Here is a 10,054-nt window from a genome sequence, read left to right as displayed (position 1 = left end):
AGGATGATAACATATGCTTGATATATAAGTTCATTTTTCAGATGAATCCTTCTGAGTAATGTTAATGAATCTTGAGAAGGAGTGTTTCAGTCTCGTCATGTTTGATGAGTCCAATGTTGTTCAATAGTTTTACCAGTCTAGTGAAGGCATAACTCAATTTTTTTTTTCACGTTTAGAGAGTTTGAAAAAGAGGAAGAAAAGAAAAATCCAAGATGTTTCTTTTCGTAAATTTGTCCCTTGGGCCTGAGAAGGCATAAAAAAAATACCCAAGAGAACCTTTTAGTCATGCTCGACTAAAGTATTCCTTTTTCATAAATAGTCTATCCAGTCAGGAAAAGGCTTAAACTTATATTAGGCAAACGTATTTTCATTTACTTTAATGAGTTCAAAAAGATGAGTGCTTGACAATATTTTCATGTTTTGGGAGTCTAAAAAAACTTAAAGAGGACTCTTCCTAGATGAAAAAGTGGTATAAAGGGTAGTAACTGGTTCCAGTCATGATGGAACTTCTCAAAACATATAGAGGTAAAGAGGCAGGCATACAAGACCACTCATCACAGTGATTTCTAAGGAAAGGGTAAAACACCAAGGGAAAGCGAATGATCAACCAAGCAAATGGTGATGATGGAATGAGCAAACCAAGGCTCATCTTGCAGAAATAGGCTAATAAAAAATTGAAATCACGAGAGATAAATTGTGGAATCATTTTTCATAATAGTTTAACAAGCCTGAAAAGGTGATAAAAGTGTATCGCCAAATTTCAATTTAATTAACGCGGAGGAAAAGAATGAAAGAACTCGACATTTTCATTTGTGTTTTATGAGAATGAAAATATAACAAAAGAATCTCAGTATTTTCATGAGTTTAGCAAGTATCTAAAATAATAATTAAAATGGACTCGAAATAGGTTTCATTTTTACACATACTTGAAACAAAAGAAAACTATTCTTGAGAGTAGTTTCATTTTTACACAAGCTTGAAACAAAGGAAAAGTATGCTTGAGATAAGTTGCATGTCCCCAACATAATGACTTAATTCTAGGAAATTCCCCCCAAGATTCATTTCATTCACCTAAGTAGACTACTGGTCACTAATAGGTGGATGGAATGAAGGTTCATTTATTTGATAAAATGAAAGGCTTGACTTAACATTTATGAGATCTAATCAAAGACTCAAGTTGGAGGGGGATTTGTTTCATTTTTTAATGAGATTGACATAGGAAAAGAACTATGCTCAAAGGTTTATTTCATTTTTATGCAAACTTGAAACTTAGAATAAATTATGCTCGTGGTGACCTATTTCATTTTTTTAATGAGCTTGACACAATAAAAAAACTGTGATCTGTGTACCTTGTTTCATTTTTTAATGAGTTTGAAACAAGAAAAGGAACTTTACTCATAACTATTTATATTGTTCATGGCCACTAAGAGGCCATGGATTCCAAAAAGTATTCATCATATGAGAGAACAACACTCTGGAAGGGATACCTATCAAGGGATCCAATGGAAAGATTAGACTCCAATGTCCCCAGTAAATGATTCACCATATCATCTATTTGATCCAGGTGAAAAGAAGTTGAGCAAAAAGTGAAAGGCACTTCTTCATTAGTAAGTGTAGACATGGGACATGTTTCCACATAATTAACCTGTGGTTGGGGAGATAATAGTTTCAAATTTAGAACATTTATGGAATTCAGATGATTGGCAATTAAGTCAGGATCAACGAATGAAATTTGGTTGATAGTCACAATTTTTCCTTTATGCGGGAAACACATCACTCGAAAGAGTGTGGACATGACAAAGTTCATAGCATAAACATAATCTTACCCAAGGAGTAAATTGAAATCCATGGGGCCCATGACTACCATAACATCAACATATAAAAATTTTCCTTCCAAGGTAACAAGAAACTTAGGAAGGATCCCTAAAGGTTGATTGGTTATCTTATTAAAATCTAACAGATTCAAAGAAATAGACACAAGCTGACGATAACTCAAATATTTCCAAGTTGTTGAGGATAGAATGATAAAAAAATCTCCCTCATCTATAATAGTGTGACAAATATTTTTATTACAAACCTTCACCATGATCTGAAAAGGAAAGTAAGAAGGGAGACAAGGTTTTTTCAATTGATTCAAATCCAAGGAAATTACCTCATTACTTGGAGAGGGTTTTGTGACAATGGGAGAAATGTCCTTGTGTTCAATGGGATCTGAAGAAACAAGAAGAACATGAGTGGTATGAACGTCACTTTCTATGGGAAAAGTGCAATTGACTGAAGGTGGAATCGAGTCAACCACTTTCTCAACCAATGGTTGATTGGGAAAAAATCACATTAAGAGAGAGTGGGATTGATTGTAGATGGATTTGAGTCAATTACTTCATCAACTAGTGAAGGATTCGGGGAAATGTTTCAAAAACTAATTGGAAGTTTTTGTTGAGAAGCAGTAAGGGTTTCCAACACTTTGGGCACTTCATCTAAACAAGGGAAAAGGTGAATTGGATTATTCCCTTCACATAACATATAGGGAAACTTAACTTTACCCTTATTTCCGTGGACCTTATTAGCACTAGTCAACAGTTGGTCACCAACATGATCTCCAGAGTTTGAAGACAAGGGATTATACGAGCCTGAAGACCACACTCCTAATACCTGCGGAATAATAGGACAATCTTTAAGGAGGTTGTCACCCTTACAAAGAATGCAAGTGAATTTGACTTTACGGGGATTTTAAGGACTATCTACATCAACAACAATGGTTTCTTGTTTACCCCCTTGCTTATTTGGATTCTTCATCTTCTTCCTTTTCTTCTTCTTCTTAGACTCTTGGTTACTAAAACCAATACTTTCCCCAGGCGAGGAAGAAGAAAGGGAAGAATATACAATAGGGGAATAAGGAAAAGGTTCAACTTGAAGATCAACTTGAGGTTAATGTTGTTTAGGTGGAGGACTTGATTGTGAAGAATTTTGGACATTCAAAACCAAAGAGGTTGAAAACAACCAAACTGGATAACCTATGGTGAATCTGGGAAGAGACAACGTATCCATGTAAGGAGAAAAAATATTTCCAAAAGAAATAAAAGGACCAAGGTCTTGTCAGAGGGGTTTCCTTGACTAGTTGACTTAGGAACTGTTGCCATCAAGTTTAACCTAAGGTCCGCTAAGGAATTGCTCCACAACAAGGATGTTGTTCCACGGGTAATTAATTGATTTTAGAAATTAAAGACAAAAATAAAAATAAAAATGGGGTAGCTAGATAAAATGGTTTACAAAGTCATTGTGAACTGCAATATACCATTTCTGGTACATGTAGGTAATCTGACTTAATGCTATGTTTAGTGTATCACAGTTAACAAGCGGTTGACTCAGTTACCTATGGAAGGATTGCAACCTAGTGGGAACTTCCAAAATATACCTGGAGGTGCGTGGAAGCACGGTCTGTAGTAGTGATGTATAATGCATAACCATTTGATAGAGGTGTTCCTATAGAATCAAATGTACATGGAGAATTGTCTTATATACCGAAAGGTACGTGGAGAAATGTTTTGATATACTTCAATGTGCATGGAAAACCAACTATCCCTGGGATGTAACATTGAAAAGTAATGACAAATCCTATGTTCAATGATGTTGACACATATCTTCTAGCCTAAAACACTATGTGTGTCATTAATCTTCCAAATGCTCCTTAGGTTAATTGAATAAATTTCAAGGTTGATCTTTATTTAAGTTTCAGTTTCAAGGCTAACGAAACAAAATCACATAAACTTCCTATAATGCAACTAGAATGATTAGAAGAACAATTTTTGTTCAATGAAGATCTATCTACGAGAAGGAAGAGGTTTCAAATAGTAATACAACAAACAATAACTTCCTAACTACGATATCCAAACATACTATTCCAATTCAATTCAAAGCCTAATGCATGAAGAAAATGAATTCTTTTCTTTTCTTTTCCTTTTCAATTTGCAAATTCAATGAAAAATGAAATACCACTAAATTGTTGAATCAAAAGAATTCATATAGGCTAGAACTGAAAGTGAAAACTAAAAATGAAATTCTTTTGTAAAATCAACAATCAAGCCAAGTGATTAAAAACCCTAATTTACAAGGGAAAACAAAAACAAACAAACTCTCATCAAAAGGAAAACACACTCAAATTTAATCACAATGATGGCTTTACATAGACATAGACCAATTCAGAGACAAGGGAAAATACACTGGATCATAACATAACTTAGAGCAAGGAATAAAAAAGCAAAATTTTCATCCTACATGTACTGACACAGGTTATATATGACAACCAGTACGATTTATCACATCCACAAAGAGAGACAAGTGCGTTGGGTCACTCTGTCTCAGACTAGAAAGTGCACTGGAGCTAATTTTATTCAAAATACAAAACACAACCCCTACCAAGTTCAAAATTATACTTTCCTAAGGCTAATTATTGTTTGAACAAGTAAAATTGAGTCGCTCTCAAAGGTCTAAAATGATTAGGTAAAGGAAACTACTAAAGAAACTTCTCGTTCCCAATTATAGTTGCCAAGTTGTTTGACAGATAATTCCCTTCTGTGGACAAAAGAAAACTCCCTAGATATAGTGGTTGGATCTAGAAACAACAAATACAAAAATACTTATGCTTTCTTTATAGAAATTAGAACATGGAGGAAAGACCTACCTAGAATCCAACATAATTTTTCTTCTTCTCCTTCCTTGTAAGCTTTGGCTCCAAATCCAAATGATATAAATGGGACCTGCAAAACAACTAAAATAATCAAGAACACTACAACATATAAAAAGCATGTACCAACGTCTCTAAAGAATGAGACAAGAAGCAATTGTAATACATATACATTAATGAGACATAAGTATAGGAAAACAAAACACTTTTTGTATTAATGAACGTAGGATAAATTGCAACCCTTTATAGATCTTGACCTTGTAGACATCTCCCAACTATCTTGTCCTTCCTTTGCCACAAAGCAAGCCTTCAATCACAACTCAAGTGCATGGATGAATAATGGACCCCTAAGCATGAAATAACAACAAGAGGGCATAATAGAGAGTCTCCAAAAGGAAACCTAGACTCAATGGGAGGGAGTAAATTGATAGGGTAAATGAGGTGGTTTGGGATTTACCAATCTAGGACTTAGATCCACATATAAGGGAGGATAAGCTCTAAGGATAAGAGATAATACCTCAAGTATAGGATTTCGATAACTCGATCTAACAGTAAATAGTTAGAACCACTTTGGAAACTTCTGAAAAGATAAGATTCATAATTATTTTTAAATTTCACCAACTCTACAGGTTGTCACACCTACAACAAAGGAAACATGTGCTGGTCAATGCAATTGCTCTATGTACAACTTGCAAGAGTGCAGTTTGCATGAAGGGAAAGTGCGATGAGGCTAAAAATTAGGATTTTGAGCTATTTAACCCAGAATTCTTGGAACTTTTGGAGAGAGCATGCTTTGGGCTTTGTAGGGGATGAATGAAAAGTGTTAAAGGATGATTATTGATCCAGTTCCTAGGCCATTTGATTGGATGTAACAAAAGGACATGTAACACCTAGAATCTACCAAGTGCCAAGAGAGATAAAATCTCTTTTGACTCTAAAAGAGGTTTCCATGTCAAGATATTTGATCCCTTTGAGCACTTGGTAGACCCCAAGTTAAGATAGATCTAGGCTTGTTTAATTCCCCCTATAAATAGGCTATATTCTGCATGAATACCATGTGTCATTTTTATTTTTATTTTATTTTTATAGTGTTATTTATTTTTTATCGAGTGAAAATATTTACATTACATTACAACATCTCTATCATCCTAGCTGAAGAGAAACTCTTTGAGAAATGATTTGTTTTTTAACTAGCATAGATCCATCTTAACTCCAAATTTACCAATTACCACACGATCAAATCTCTCAAGATGCATACCTTTTTTTGAATGCAAAACTTAAGGAATGTTTTGCATGTTGAAATATTTGTTTCCTCTTAGCTCTTGGCAGATTCGAAGTTAAGATGGATCTATGTTGATTTTGAAAAACACACTAAGAAAATGATATATATATATATATATATATATATATATATATATATATATATATATATCTATATATATATATATATATCTATATACATATATATATATATATATCTATCTATATATATATATATATATATATATATATATATATATATATATGTATCTATATATATATATATATATATATATATATATACATATATATATATATCTATATACATATATATATATATCTATATATATATATATATATATATATATACATATATATATATATGTATCTATATATATATATATATATATATATATATATATATATATATATATATATATATATATATATATATATATATATAATTGAAATATTTTATTTATGATTCACATTCTACACATTAAAAATGTTAATACATGCCTTAATCATATTTGGAAGTAGAATACATATCTATATCACACACTCTCTCTATATAATTATTTTTGTTATGAATATTTTTTTAAATGCTACATGTTTATTTATTTGTCTCTCTCTCTCTGTATTTTTTTATTATTATTAATATTTAAAATGTTACAACTCAATTGCATATTAAAAAAATGAATTAATTGGAAATCTTCCCCCACAAAAAAACTATTTCCATATTAAACTTTTTTAACTAATAAAACTTTATATATATAGGACGAATATCAACATTGTTTGCATACATGATACGGAACATCTTACGAACACCAGAGATGGAGAGATGGCGAAAAATGGAGCTAGGGTTTATCAAAGGGGGAAAAATTGCACGGAAGCGGCCGCTCGGTCCCTGTCATAGGTAGGCTTGCAGGATGAGCCAGTATCTCCAGGTCGAAGACAAGCCTGACTGCCTGGTACAGAATAAAAAACGCACTACCTGTTTGGGCTCTATATCCAAGAGGATAGAGATGCAGGTCTACAACTGTCAGAGGGGTCGGAACGGCCTCCCTGGTGCTCAGCATTGCAGTCGTGGTCGGCGCCACTATGGTAGGCAACGACAACTCGGTTTTTTCTCATCAATTTCTTATAGCTTACTTCGTTGAGTTTTGGAACACTACGGTGGCCTCTATTCGGTTGTCTAAACAAAACGATGCTCAAGGGAATCTCTGTGGGTTTGCGGTAGCAGGCATGGGCACTAGGGCACCGGTTCTATCTTCCTGGTTTCTCATGCTCTTTGGAAACGAACTCTTTCTGTGTGTTTCTCCGAGCCCTCTTTTGGCTATGCCGGTCCGCGTGTTGTGCTCTGTTTTCACTCTGTCGGACTTGGCTCCAGATCTTGTATTTACTCACCCCATCCGGTCCCATGTGGCTCACGGAACCCCTTCCGATATGCAGTTTCCAGGAAAACAAGGGAAGAATGGTCCATGGAACCTAGATTTGAAAACAATGGCCGCCACATCTGTAGCGATCTTACCTGCAGCCGCAGATGATCGGACCCTTAAGCCACAAACCCAGGTTACGAAGCGGCATCACATCAGAGTAAATGAGAAGGGCAGGCTTGATCGACTGGTTGCCCGCTACCTCAGCGCCGTAGGTGAAATATCTACAGGTTATGGGGTTGCCCTGGACCATGGGGAGGTAGGCGGAGCCACCGATTATGTAATGTATACCAAAGTTCATAGGACCGTCGCTGCTTGCCTGTTTATCACCTTCCCATCTCAAAAAACCGCCTTTGGTTTGATAGACTCGACACTCAACAGATGTAGAAACGACATTAGGGATGAGGCATATATGAAAGTGATGATGCGGGTATCTGCAACCATTGTACTGGTGTTAGTTCAGGCGCATGGTCATGGGATCTATGGAGCTTATAGCATTAGAACTGGAAGCCTAAATGCTATAGATCCAAATGATAATATTCAGATCTGCATATGATCTAGTAGAACAGGCACTCAGAGAACTGAACAACCCACCAAAAGGCCAGATCTGGGGGCAAACAAGTGCCGTGACAAAAATATGCCCTGGACAATAGGCCCAAAACGCAGAAGAGGGCCTGAACAGCAAGGTGAAAAATGAAGAGTTAGTGGAATGGAGCAGGTCATCCTGGGAAATAGATAGCGGTCAGTCACACATAGAGATATATTCTATAATCACGGACCTTACACAGATCTTTATCAAAACACCGGAAGGTAGGCACTACTGCCTAAGGCTTGGGCAGGGATGCAGGATCTAGGATCTGAGAATTAAAATACAGAGTCTTCTTGGCATACCAGCTCTTGCGCAAAATCTGATCTACAAGGGACACAACTTACAGGACAATCATACCCTCCAGGACTACAACATAATATCAGATTCGACCATCACCGTCAATCTTTGTCTGCGGGGCGGATGTTCTGGCACTAGCTCAAAGAACACAGGCTCATTCAAGGATGCAGTCAAGGGAAAAGGGAAAGCGCAGACCAATCCTAAAGCTGCCTCTGAACTTCCGAGGCCCTACATTGTAGAACAAAAACCAGAGAACCCATCTCTCACCATTGCTATACCAGAGGTAAATACTATATACTCATATCTACATACCCATGCAGTTATTTGCAGATTTAATGGTTTTTGGGCCAGATCTGACGTATTGCATCAATGGATACATACTATCTGGACACTAGACTGCAAAATATACTTATGCCCCTAGGGGTTTTTTATATTAAGATTCAATATAGAAGAGGAAAAGGACATTATCCTCAACCAGGGGCCATCGTTCTGGGGCAGTACTAGACTCTTCATCACCCCATGGTTTCCAGAATTCGATGCCAACACAATGGTGGTATCAAAGATGCCAGTTTGGGTTAGGTTGCATAACCTCCCTTTACATTTCTAGCACCACAAGGTTTTAATCGCAATTGGAAATACCTTGGGTAAATTCATAAATACTGATGGAGAGAGACTTATAAAGGGAATATTTACTTTCGCCAGAATTTGCATCGAAGTAGACCTCAGCCAAGGACTACCAAAAAGTATAACACTGAATTTCAACAATACACAGTGGACACAACCCCTGGATTATGAAAACACAGTGTTTCGATGTCGTGGATGTCTACAAATAGGCCACCTGCTTAGCGCATGCCCTTAGGAAAGAAACATCCCCAATAGGAACAAGAAGCTACAGAGTAAGCCGAAAGGATGGAAACATATAGAGCCTTTGGTGACAAAATTAGACACAACAGAGAATGCATAACACAATGCAGAAGAAGATGAACAAATAGTACAGGACAACACACAAAAAGAAGAGGAAGCCCCCGACAATCCTAGGCAGCAAGAAGAACCCCAGCTAATAGAAAAGGAAACACCTGGCAACAAGAGAACTCATGGATCAGAAGGATCAGAGTCAGACAAGGACTCTCCCACAACTATAACAGAAAATCAACTATCCATTGTAACTGCTACCCCCAACACTGGAGGATGGCGAAAGGTGGAGAAGAAGAAAGGGAGAAAACAATAGCTACCTCATTTTTTAATTTATTTTCATCTTTAGGTTTCGGTGAAAACCGGAACAGAACATCTGCATATGCTCTTCAACATCTACAAAATGTAATTTTGTCTTATGAATAAAATAATGACTTTTTCTATGGGAAAAAAAAAAACTTTATCTATATGTATATATTTATATATATATAAAGTTTCATTAGTTAAAAAAGTTTAATATGGAATTAATTTTTTGGGGGGGGCAGATTTATAATACATAGATAGATAGATAGTTGACATTGGAATATTTTATTCATAATTAACATTTTACACATTAAAATATTAATACATGTCTCAATGGAAGTAGAAAACATATATCCATAGGACTCCCTCTATATAGAAAAATATTTCCGTTATAAATATATTTTAAAATGTTATATGTTCATTTATTTGTCTATCTATATATATATTTTTTGTTATTAATATTTAAAATGTTACATTTCAACTCCATAATAAAAAATAAATGAATTACAAATGGAATATATTTATGGAATAAGAATTATTATATATGTTAGATATGAGACTTTTGTGATCCAT

Source organism: Pinus tabuliformis, chromosome 7 (genome assembly GCF_031772625.1).
Source record: "Pinus tabuliformis cultivar Carrire ecotype Pingquan chromosome 7, CPIR1, whole genome shotgun sequence".
Classification (NCBI taxonomy): Eukaryota; Viridiplantae; Streptophyta; class Pinopsida; order Pinales; family Pinaceae; genus Pinus; species Pinus tabuliformis.
Note: the sequence above shows the minus strand (reverse complement) of the source record.